We start from the raw sequence: 12014 nt of genomic DNA, 5'->3' as shown, positions 1-12014 counted from the left end.
CCCCCGCCCCAATCCCATCCCGCTGCAGTCGCGTGCCTACTAACACCTCCTCCGCGTCGCGCCGTTTGAAATTGTAATGAACGAAATTACACTCCGGCGTCCTTACAAAATATTCTGTTTGTGACGAAAGTAACACGGACGGCGTTTTGTAAATTCGAGTGCTTTGACTGGCTCCGTGCTTCTTCAAATTCCCCACCTCTTCATCCCTCCCCCCCCCCTCCCCACCACCTCCACCACGACCCCTCCCCCTCATCTTCTCGACCCCTCGCAGTAACGCGATCTCATTAATATACATTACCGTAGTCACGTGGCGAAAATGCATCATAATAATGATCAAAGGACACTTCCTGTAATTTGCTTTGTTAGAAAAATTAATCAGGAATGAAAATTAATGGCGGGGCCAACAGCTTTTTAAATAATGTATCCCGCGCAGCGCGGCGCGAAGGCGGGCAGATTTCGGCCGGCTCGGCTCAGGATGTTCATTGTGCCGTGCTGCGGCGCGGCCGAGTTTCGCGTGGCCGGCGCCGCTATTCATTTAGCGACAGGTGGGAGATTAATGGCGCCCTGGACGCCGGGCGGCGAGAACTCTGCCCCCACCCCCTGCCAGGAGCGCGCGGTCTGCGCTGGACCGAGGAGCGGAAACATCGCCCACAGGTGAGCGACCACTCACTTTACGGTTCGTTTGACGACTGCGTTGCCGATGCCGTCGACGAGGCTGTTACGCGCGATGGAAAATGTTCTCGCGGTTTACGAGCCCCCGGGAAAACGCTCCAGTGGCAACATTTTCTGGACAAGTCGTCTTGGCGAAAGGTGCCGGTGGATGAAATCGCATCTAGATTGCGGGCCGGGTCGTAATATCGGACTGACAAGGGCCCTCGTCCTCAGCCGTTACTCTGCTTTCGCACTGGCGTAGTTTTTTTTTTTTTTTTACTAACGACCGGTATGCCATACAAAAAGTACACACATCAAAAAAAGTTTTGCATCACCCCGATTCCCAGAACTCCTGAAGATAGACGTTGACTGTGGATATTGTATCATCGAAAAAGTCCCTTTGCCGCCCGGGGTGACCGAGCGGTTCTAGGCGCTACAGTGTGGAACCGCGCGACCGCTACGGTCGCAGGTTCGAATCCTGTCTCGGGCATGGATGTGTGTGATGTCTTTAGGTTAGTTAGGTTTAAGTAGTTCTAAGTTCTAGAGGACTGATCACCTTAGAAGTTAAGTCCCATAATGCTCAGAACCATTTGAACCATTTTTTTGAACACAGTCCCTTTAACTGTTAAGAAATGCCACTAAACCCGCCCAAAGATGTAAACAAACATGCATGAGCAGCGCGTATTAGACGGAGGGGGTCCGACAACCGATCACTTCCAGTCATTCCACCAGAAAGGTGCCTAGACGGTCAATCGGTCAATACATCGGTTCGATCGCGTCCGCATTGTTACTTCGTAACAGGAAGGGCTCTCAAAAAGAGAAGTGTCAAGGCGTCTCGGAGTGAACAGGAGCAATGTCGTTCGGACATGGAGGAGATACAGAGAGACAGGACCTGTTGATGACATGCCTCCCTCAGGCCGCCCAAGGACTACTACTGCAGTGGATGACCGCTACCTACGGATTGTGGCTAGGAGAACACTGACAGCAACGCCACCATGTTGAATAATGCTTTTCGTGCAGCCACAGGACGTCATGTTACGACTCAAACTGTGCGCAATGGGATGCATGATGCCCAACTTCACTCCCGATGTCCATGGCGAGATCCATCTTTGCAACCACGACCCCATGCAGCGCGGTGCAGATGGGCCCAACAACATGCCGATGGACCGCTCAGGATTGGTATCACGTTCTCTTCACCAATGAGTGTAGTATATACCTTAAACCGGACAATCGTCGGAAACATGTTTGGAGGCAGCCCGGTCAGGCTGAACGCCACACTGCCCAGAGAGTGCAGCAAGGTGCCGGTTCCCTGCCGTTTTGGGGTGACATTATGTGGGGCCGACGCACGCCGCTGGTGGTCAGGGAAGGGGCCGTAACGGCTGTACGACACGTGAATGCCATCCTCCGACCGATAGTGCCACCATATCGGCAGCATATTGGCGAGGCATTCGTCTTCTTGGCCGACAGGATAACGACATCGGTCGACTAGAGTGGCCAGCATCTTCCCCAGGCATGAACCCTATCGAATATGCCTGGGATAGATTGAAAAGGGCTGTTTATGGACGATGTGACCCACCAACCACTCTGCGGGATCTACGCCGAATCGCCGTTGAGGAGTGGGACAATCTGACCACCAGTGCCTTGATGAACTTGCGGATAGTACGCCACGACGAATACAGGCATGCATCAGTGCAAGACGATGTGCTACTAGGTATTAGAGGTACCGGTGTATACAGCAATCTGGACCACCACCTCTGTAGGTCTCGCTGTATAGCGCTACAACATACAATGTGTAGTGTTCATGAGCAATAAAATGGGTGGAAATGATGTTTATGTTAATCTCTATTCCAGTTTCCTTTACAGGATCCTGAACTCTCAAAACCGAGGTGATTCAAAACATTTTTGACGTATGTATTATGACACAGTTACATAACTTCCTCTTGCACAGTCCTCATGGCACGTGAGGACCGTAAGCACGTTTAATGCCGTAGACGGTACACGTGATGTATATCTACAGACAAACATACGATCACAGTTTCAAAAAAATTGAATGATTGGCTCTGAGCACTATGGGACTTAACATCTGAGGTCATCAGTCCCCTAGAACTTAGAACTACTTAAACCTAACTAACCTAAGGACATCACACACATCCATGCCCGAGGCAGGATTCGAACCTGCGACCGTAGCGGTCACGCGGTTCCAGACTGAAGCGCCTAGAACCGCCCGGCCACACCGACCAGCCAATTGAATGATTAATGCGACAGAAAGGTCCTATCAAATAGATCGAGTCAATAACGCGTTGGTCCACCTCTGGCCGTTATGCAAGGAATCATTAGGCATGGCACTGATTGAGAGAATTCTTGGATGTCCTCCTTTGGGATATTATGCCAAATTCTGTTCAATTGGCGTGTTAGACCGGTAAAATCCCGAGCTGGTCGGACGGCCCTACCCATAGTGCTTCAAACTTTCTCAAGTAGGGAGAGATGCGGCGAACTTGCTGGGCATGGTTGGGTTTCTCAAGCACGATGACAAGCAGTAGAAACTGTCGTCGTCTTCCGGCGGGCATCGTCTTGCTGAAATATAAGCACAGGATACATTGTCATTAAGGGAAACAAACTAGGGGTAGAATATCGCTGATGTACCGCTAAAGGTGGCAAGGGTAAAATACAGGAAGCGAAAGGCTACATACAATTTGTTCAGAAACCAAATGGCTCTTCATGGTGTGGGTTCCTGTAGTCATGTCCTAGTTCATGAACCACGGGCAACGTATAAGTGGCCATTTAAGTGGTCTCGACAGTCGGGATACCAGTTACTTTGGAATAAGGCTGGGCATCTCGGACATATTCTGAGTCGTGGTCACCTTTGTGCTCATACGGCAAAGACTAACAAATCCACCGCTTAGTCCCTCAACCGTTAGGGGTAAAACTCAATGGGACTCGGGGCAAGTAAGGCTAAAAATCTGCTTCCCTGGTACTTTAAATATGATGCTGGCAACAATCAGAGCAAGGTGACGGAGTCACACCTCTAACTGACAAACCAGGGACTCCTAAAATACGACTTTGCAAACAAATGGTAATGAGATGGGGAGCTATTAATATCAGTGGGGGCTACTCTGGGAAGAAGGTAGAGCTGGCAGAGGCTGCAAGTAAGATGGGATTGGACGTTTTAGCTGTTAGTGACATTCGGGTAAGAGGTGAGAAAGAAGAGGAAGTGGGAGAATACAAGGTCTACCTGTCAGGAGTCAAAGCAGGAATTGCACAATGGGGTGTAGGGCTTTACATCAGGAAACAAATGGAACCCAGCGTAGTTGCAATAAGGTATGTAAACGAACGACTGATGTGAATAGATTTGACAGTGTCTAACAAGACAATTAGGATTGTGTCAGTATATTCGCATTGTGAAGGGACAGATCAAGATAAGATGGATAGTTTTTATGAGGCACTCAGTGATGTAGTTGTTAGGGTAAAGGACAAGAACAGTGTTCTGCTCATGGGTGATTTTAACACCAGGATTGGAAATCGAACAGAAGGGTATGAAAAGGTTATGGGTAAATTTGGAGAGGATAAAGAGGCCAACAGGAACGGGAAACAACTCTTGGATTTCTGTGCCAGTATGGGCTTAGTAATCACAAACTCCTTTTTTAAACATAAGAACATTCACCGGTATACTTGGGAAGGCAGGGGAACCAAATCTGTCATTGACTATATAATAACAGATCAGGAATTCAGGAAGGCTGTGAGGGACACACGTGTATTCAGAGGATTTTTTGATGACACTGATCATTATTTAATCTGCAGTGAAATTGGGATTGTGAGGCCGAAAGTGCAGGAGGTCAGGTCCATACGTAGGAGGATAAGAGTGGAGAAACTTCAGGATAAGGAAATCAGGCACAAGTACATAACAGCGATCTCAGAAAGGTACCAGTTAGTTGAATGTAGTCAATTACAGTCATTGGAAAAGGAATGGACAAGGTACAGGGACACAGTACTAGAAGTGGCTAAAGAATGTCTTGGAACAGTAGTGTGTAAAAGTAGGATGAAGCAAACAGCTTGGTGGAATGACACAGTCAAGGCAGCTTGTAAGAGGTAAAAGAAGGCGTATCAAAAATGGCTACATACTAGAACTGAGGTAGATTGAGAAAGTTATGTTGAAGAAAGAAACAAAGCCAAACAGATAATTGCAGTATCCAAGAAGAAATCTTGGGAAGACTTTGGAAACAGGTTGGAGACTTTGGGTCAAGCTGCTGGAAAACCATTCTGGAGTGTAATTAGCAGTCTTCGAAAGGGAGGTAAGAAGGAAATGACAAGTATTTTGGACAGGTCAGGAAAACTGCTGGTGAATCCTGTGGATGCCTTGGGCAGATGGAGGGAATATTTTGAAGAGTTGCTCAATGTAGGTGAAAATGCGATCAGTAATGTTTCAGATTTCGAGGTAGAATGGGAAAGGAATGATGATGGAAATAGGATCACATTTGAGGAAGTGGAGAAAATGGTCAATAGATTGCAGTGCAATGAAGCAGCTGGGGTGGATGAAATTAAGTCGGAACTCATCAAGTACAGTGGAATGTCAGGTCTTAAATGGCTACACAGGATAATTGAAATGGCCTGGGGGTCGGTTCCATCAGACTGGACAAAAGCAGTAATCACACCAATCTTTAAACATGGAAACAGAAAAGATTGTAACAACTACAGAGGTATCTCTTTAATCAGCGTTGTGGGTAAAATCTCAGGTATTGTTGAAAGGAAAGTGCGAGTATTAGTTGAGGACAAATTGGATGAAAATTAGTGTGGGTTTAGGCCTCTTAGAGGTTATCAGGACCAGATCTTTAGCTTACGGCAAATAATGGAGAAGTGTTATGAGTGGAACAGGGAATTGTATCTATGCTTTATAGATCTAGAAAAGGCATATGACCGGGTTTCCAGGAGGAAGTTATTGTCTGTTCTACGAGATTATGGAATAGGAGGCAAACTTTTGCAAGCAATTAAAGGTCTTTACATGGATAGTCAAGCAGCAGTTAGAGTTGACGGTAAATTGAGTTCATTGTTCAGAGTAGTTTCAGGGGTAAGACAAGGCTGCAACCTGTCTCCACTGTTGTTCATATTATTTATGGATCATATGTTGAAAACAATAGATCGACTGGGTGAGATCAAGATATGTGAACACAAAATAAGCAGTATTGCATATGCGGCTGACTTAGTTGTGATGGCAGATTCGATTGAAAGTTTGCAAAGTAATATTTCAGAGCTAGATCAGAAATGTAAGGACTATGGTATGAAGATTAGCATCTCCAAAACGAAAGTAATGTCAGTGGGAAAGAAATATAAACGGATTGAGTGCCAAATAGGAGGAACAAAGTTAGAACAGGTGGACGGTTTCAAGTACTTAGGATGCATATTCTCACACGATGGCAACATAGTGAAAGGGAAGCAGTGGTTGGGAAGGTAGTGAGACAGGGTTGTAACCTATCCCCGATGTTATTCAATCTGTATATTGAGCAAGCACTAAAGGAAACAAAAGAAAAATTCGGAGTAGGAATTAAAATCCATGGAGAAGAAATAAAAACTTTGAGGTTCGCCGATGACATTGTAATTCTGTCAGAGACAGCAAAGCACTTGGAATAGCAGTTGAACGGAATGGACAGTGTCTTGAAAGGAGGACATAAGATGAACATAAAGAAAAGCAAAACGAGGATAATGGAATGTAGTCAAATTAAGTCTGGTGATACTGAGGGAATTGGATTAGGAAATGAGACACTTAAAGTAGTAAAGGAGTTTTGCTATTTGGGGAGCAAAATAACTGATGATGGTCGAAGTAGAGAAGGTATAAAATGTAGACTGGCAATGGCAAGGAAAGCGTTTCTGAAGAAGAGAAATTTGTTAACATCGGGTATAGATTTAAGAGTCAGGAAGTCGTTTCTGAAAGTATTTGTATGGAGCGTAGCCACGAATGGAAGTGAAACATGGACGATAAATAGTTTGGACAAGAAGAGAATAGAAGCTTCCGAAATGTGGTGCTACAGAAGAATGCTGAAGATTAGATGGGTAGATCACATAACTAATGAGGAGGTATTGAATGGAATTGGGGAGAAGAGGAGTTTGTGGCACAACTTGACAAGAAGAAGGGACCGGTTGGTAGGGCATGTTCTGAGGCATCGAGGGATCACAAATTTAGCATTGGAGGGCAGAGTGGAGGGTAAAAATCATAGAGGGAGACCAAGAGATGAATACACTAAGCAGATTCAGAAGGATGTAGGTTGCAGTAGGTACTGGGAGATGAAGAAGCTTGCACAGGTTAGAGTAGCATGGAGAGCTGCATCAAACCAGTCTCAGGACTGAAGATCACAACAACAACACACCGAGCGAGGTGGCGCAGTGGTTAGCACACTGGACTCGTATTCGGGAGGACGACGGTTCAATCCCGTCTCCGGCCATCCTGATTTAGGTTTTCCGTGATTTCCCTAAAGCGTTTCAGGCAAATGCCGGGATGGTTCCTTTGAAAGGGCACGGCCGATTTACTTCCCAATCCTTCCCTAACCCGAGCTTGCGCTCCGTCTCTAATGACCTCGTTGTCGACGGGACGTTAAACACTAACCACCACCACCAACAACAACAACACCGCTGTGTTGTAAGCGCGCCGCGAATGACAACCAAAGGGATCCTGTTAAGAAGCGAAATGGGATTCCACACCATCATTCCTTGCTGTCGAACCGTAGAGGTAGGCAATATTCAGTTGGTATCCCAACGGGAGTCTGCAGAGACTACTGGAATCTTATTGACTGGAGTAGAATTTTTTGCAGTGATTTCCCGCTTCAAAATGAGTCCCGATAATCAGCGAAGACGTGTCTGGAGACGCCCCAGGCAGCAGTGCGATGTTCTAGGACGCCATTTCTTTTTATATCGGGACCCTTAGTAGTTCCTATGTTTAATTATCAGTACACCAAAGATCTTATGGATGGCACTGTTACTTCTGTAGTATACCAAAGAACCAGTAGATGGGCCTGTTAGTTTCTTTAATGATGATGATGATGATCATGTTCATGATGACTGGTTTGTTGGGCGCCCATCTGCGCGGTCATCAGCACCCGTACAAAGTCGCAATGTTTATACAGTGCGCTCTAGCCACTTTCATGAATGATGATGAAATTATGAGGACAACACAAACACCCTGTCCCCGAGCAGAGGAAATCCCGGACCCGGCAGGGAATCGAACACGGGACCCCGTGATCCAGAGGCAGCAACGTTAGCAAACTAGACTACGAGGTACGGACAGTTTCTTTAACTCAGTGACAGACGTATTTTCGGAAGTTTACGTCAGTGACGTAATTCTGCACAGCAATCTCTTCATTATGAATACAAACTAACATGAAATTTTCTTGGCTAGGATGTATTCATTTCCTAATTTTACTTCGTGTATTAAGAAGTTAATGACATTGCTTTGTATGTTCCTGTAGGTTGTATTCATATTGACAAACTGCCTATTGGCTTCTGTCTCGGGTTCTTCGGCCGACGTTCATCTAATGATTTGTCTGACGTTTCGCCAGCACGAGTGGCTGGCATTGTCAAAGCTTCACCCTCCATTGCCGGTGGTGAACTGGAGGCGAGCTCGCGGCCGCAGACTATATGTACCTGGCGCGCCAACGTCCGAGGGCTTCTCCGCGGTCATTTCCGGTGCGGTTCTCCTCTTGCTACCTGCGACGGTCGTTCGCTGCAGTACGGGAAGCCAGGATCCGTTTACCTTCAGGCTTTCCTCTTTCTTGTTGAAACTGTTCGCGTGTTTTTGGATTTCTACAGCTTCTCTGAACAAGCGCGTGTGATAGTGCTTCTCTACAGCCAGAACTTCCGTGTCGGCGAATTTTATTACGTGGTCGGTCTCATTCAGTGCGTGTTCTGCCACGGCCGATTTCTCCACCTGCCCCAACCTGCAATGTCGCTTATGCTCTTTGATCCTGGTGTTTATGGATCGTCCAGTCATTCCGACATAAACTTTTCCGCATGTGCAAGGTATACGGTATATTCCCGACATTGCAAGTGGGTCTCTTTTTCTCCTTCGCCGATCTAAGACACTCTTTGATCTTCCTTGTCGGTTTGAAAATCGTCTTTACGCCGTGTTTGCGCAATATACGGCCGATTCTGTCCGTCACTCTGGGAATGTATGGCAGAAAGGCCGTACCCGACATTTCTTTTTCTGGTTCCTTACTTCGCCGAGTGTTTGGCTCTGTTACACTTCTAATGTAATTTGTGGAGTACCCATTGCTCCTCAGAACAGTTTCCAGGTGTTGCATTTCTCGTTTGAGGTGTTGAGGCTCACATACTCGTCCTGCTCTCGTTACGAGCGTACTAATCATGCCTCTTTTCTGGCTCGGGTGGTGGTTTGACAGTTTGTGGAGGTATCGGTCCGTGTGTGTCGGTTTTCGATACACGCTGTGTCCCAGGTTTTCGCCGTCCCTTGTGACCAGCACATCTAGAAATGGCAGTTTCCTGTCCTTTTCTACCTCCATGGTAAATGTTATGTTGGCATGGAGGCTGTTCAAGTGTCTCAGGAATTCACCGAGCTGTTCTTCACCATGGCTCCACACCACGAAAGTATCATCGACGTACCTGTACCACACCTTAGGTTTGCAAGTCGCCGAGTCCAGTGCCTGTGCTTCGAATTGTTCCATGAAGAAGTTGGCCACCACTGGACTGAGAGGACTACCCATGGCGACGCCTTCCAGCTGTTCGTAGAAATCGCCATTCCACGTGAAATAGCTCGTGGTGAGACATGCATGGAAGAGCTTTTTGATGTCTTGCGGGAACATGGAACCGATGTGCTCCAGAGCGTCGCTGAGTGGCACTTTCGTAAATAACGAAACAACATCAAAACTGACCAGGATGTCGTTTGGCGCAAGTTTCAGTTTCTTCAGCTTCTCAATGAAATGTCCTGAGTCCTTAATGTATGTGTCGGTCTTTCCCACGTGTGGCTGTAGCAGAGAGGCCAAGTGTTTCGCCAGTTTATACGTTGGTGAGCCAGGAGCGCTAACGATCGGTCTCAGTGGAACGTTGTTCTTATGGATCTTGGGTAATCCATACAGCCGAGGTGGTAGGGCTTCTGTGTTGCGCAGGTTTCTCTGTATGTCCGCCGGCAGAGAAGACGCCTTGATTAATCGATTCGTATTCCGAGTGATACGCTGCGTCGGATCTGCGCTTAGTTTTCGGTACGTCGTCGGATCTAATAGGTCTCGGATCTTTTGCTCATAATCTTCGGTCTTCATTACGACGGTCGCATTCCCCTTATCGGCAGGCAGTACCAATATACTCTTGTCGGCGTTGAGATTCTTAATGGCTTGTTCCTCTTCTTTCTTCAGGTTGCAAGCTGGTGGTTTTGCTCGGCGCAGTATCCTGGCTGTTTCAGTGCGTATTTCCTCTGCCCTTTCACAAGGAAGGGTCCGAATGGCTGCTTCGGTGTTGGCAATGATGTCCTCCATAGGTATAGTTCTCGGGATGATAGCGAAATTCCCTCCTTTTTGAAGGACTGACACTTCCTCTTCGGTCAATTGTCGTTCAGTGAGGTTGACCACTGTGTGTGACATGTCGGGAATCGCCTTGTCGGTCTGCTTCCGGCATCTTTCAAACTTTTTCTTTTGCCGCTCGGTGCAGCGCTCGAGTTCGTTCTGCATGCTCCTGTGAGTGATGCTGTCGATCTTGTCCCAGTCGTCTCGATGCATTCTGCTACTTAGTTGATAGAAAATGTCCAGAAGTTCCTGATCCGTTCTTGCCAAGTCTCTCCGTGTTGTATGTATTCGCTCACGAAGAAAAGCTCGTTCCATTCTGTCGTAGATACGATGTGCTTGGGCGGTGGTGAATAGGCGCTTGCATCTCAAGAACTTCGGTGTAGCACATTCATCTCGGCACCGTGACAGAAAGGCGAGAGAGGACATCAGTCGCGCTTTCTTCTTCCGTCGTTGGTCAAGGCGTCGGTACAATCTGCAAATCTCCTCCCCGTAGAGGCGTAATACAAAATTGTTAAGGCTTTCGTGGCCACTTGTTGACAAACTGCCTATTAGATGAACGTCGGCCGAAAAACCCGAGACAGAAGCCAATAGGCAGTTTGTCAACAAGTGGCCACGAAAGCCTTAACAATTTTGTATTACGCCTCTACGGGGAGGAGATTTGCAGATTGTACCGACGCCTTGACCAACGACGGAAGAAGAAAGCGCGACTGATGTCCTCTCTCGCCTTTCTGTCACGGTGCCGAGATGAATGTGCTACACCGAAGTTCTTGAGATGCAAGCGCCTATTCACCACCGCCCAAGCACATCGTATCTACGACAGAATGGAACGAGCTTTTCTTCGTGAGCGAATACATACAACACGGAGAGACTTGGCAAGAACGGATCAGGAACTTCTGGACATTTTCTATCAACTAAGTAGCAGAATGCATCGAGACGACTGGGACAAGATCGACAGCATCACTCACAGGAGCATGCAGAACGAACTCGAGCGCTGCACCGAGCGGCAAAAGAAAAAGTTTGAAAGATGCCGGAAGCAGACCGACAAGGCGATTCCCGACATGTCACACACAGTGGTCAACCTCACTGAACGACAATTGACCGAAGAGGAAGTGTCAGTCCTTCAAAAAGGAGGGAATTTCGCTATCATCCCGAGAACTATACCTATGGAGGACATCATTGCCAACACCGAAGCAGCCATTCGGACCCTTCCTTGTGAAAGGGCAGAGGAAATACGCACTGAAACAGCCAGGATACTGCGCCGAGCAAAACCACCAGCTTGCAACCTGAAGAAAGAAGAGGAACAAGCCATTAAGAATCTCAACGCCGACAAGAGTATATTGGTACTGCCTGCCGATAAGGGGAATGCGACCGTCGTAATGAAGACCGAAGATTATGAGCAAAAGATCCGAGACCTATTAGATCCGACGACGTACCGAAAACTAAGCGCAGATCCGACGCAGCGTATCACTCGGAATACGAATCGATTAATCAAGGCGTCTTCTCTGCCGGCGGACATACAGAGAAACCTGCGCAACACAGAAGCCCTACCACCTCGGCTGTATGGATTACCCAAGATCCATAAGAACAACGTTCCACTGAGACCGATCGTTAGCGCTCCTGGCTCACCAACGTATAAACTGGCGAAACACTTGGCCTCTCTGCTACAGCCACACGTGGGAAAGACCGACACATACATTAAGGACTCAGGACATTTCATTGAGAAGCTGAAGAAACTGAAACTTGCGCCAAACGACATCCTGGTCAGTTTTGATGTTGTTTCGTTATTTACGAAAGTGCCACTCAGCGACGCTCTGGAGCACATCGGTTCCATGTTCCCGCAAGACATCAAAAAGCTCTTCCATGCATGTCTCA

This window comes from Schistocerca nitens, chromosome 1 (genome assembly GCF_023898315.1).
Source record: "Schistocerca nitens isolate TAMUIC-IGC-003100 chromosome 1, iqSchNite1.1, whole genome shotgun sequence".
NCBI lineage: Eukaryota > Metazoa > Arthropoda > Insecta > Orthoptera > Acrididae > Schistocerca > Schistocerca nitens.
The sequence above is the reverse complement of the archived record's forward strand: the minus strand, read 5'-3'. Positions refer to the sequence as shown.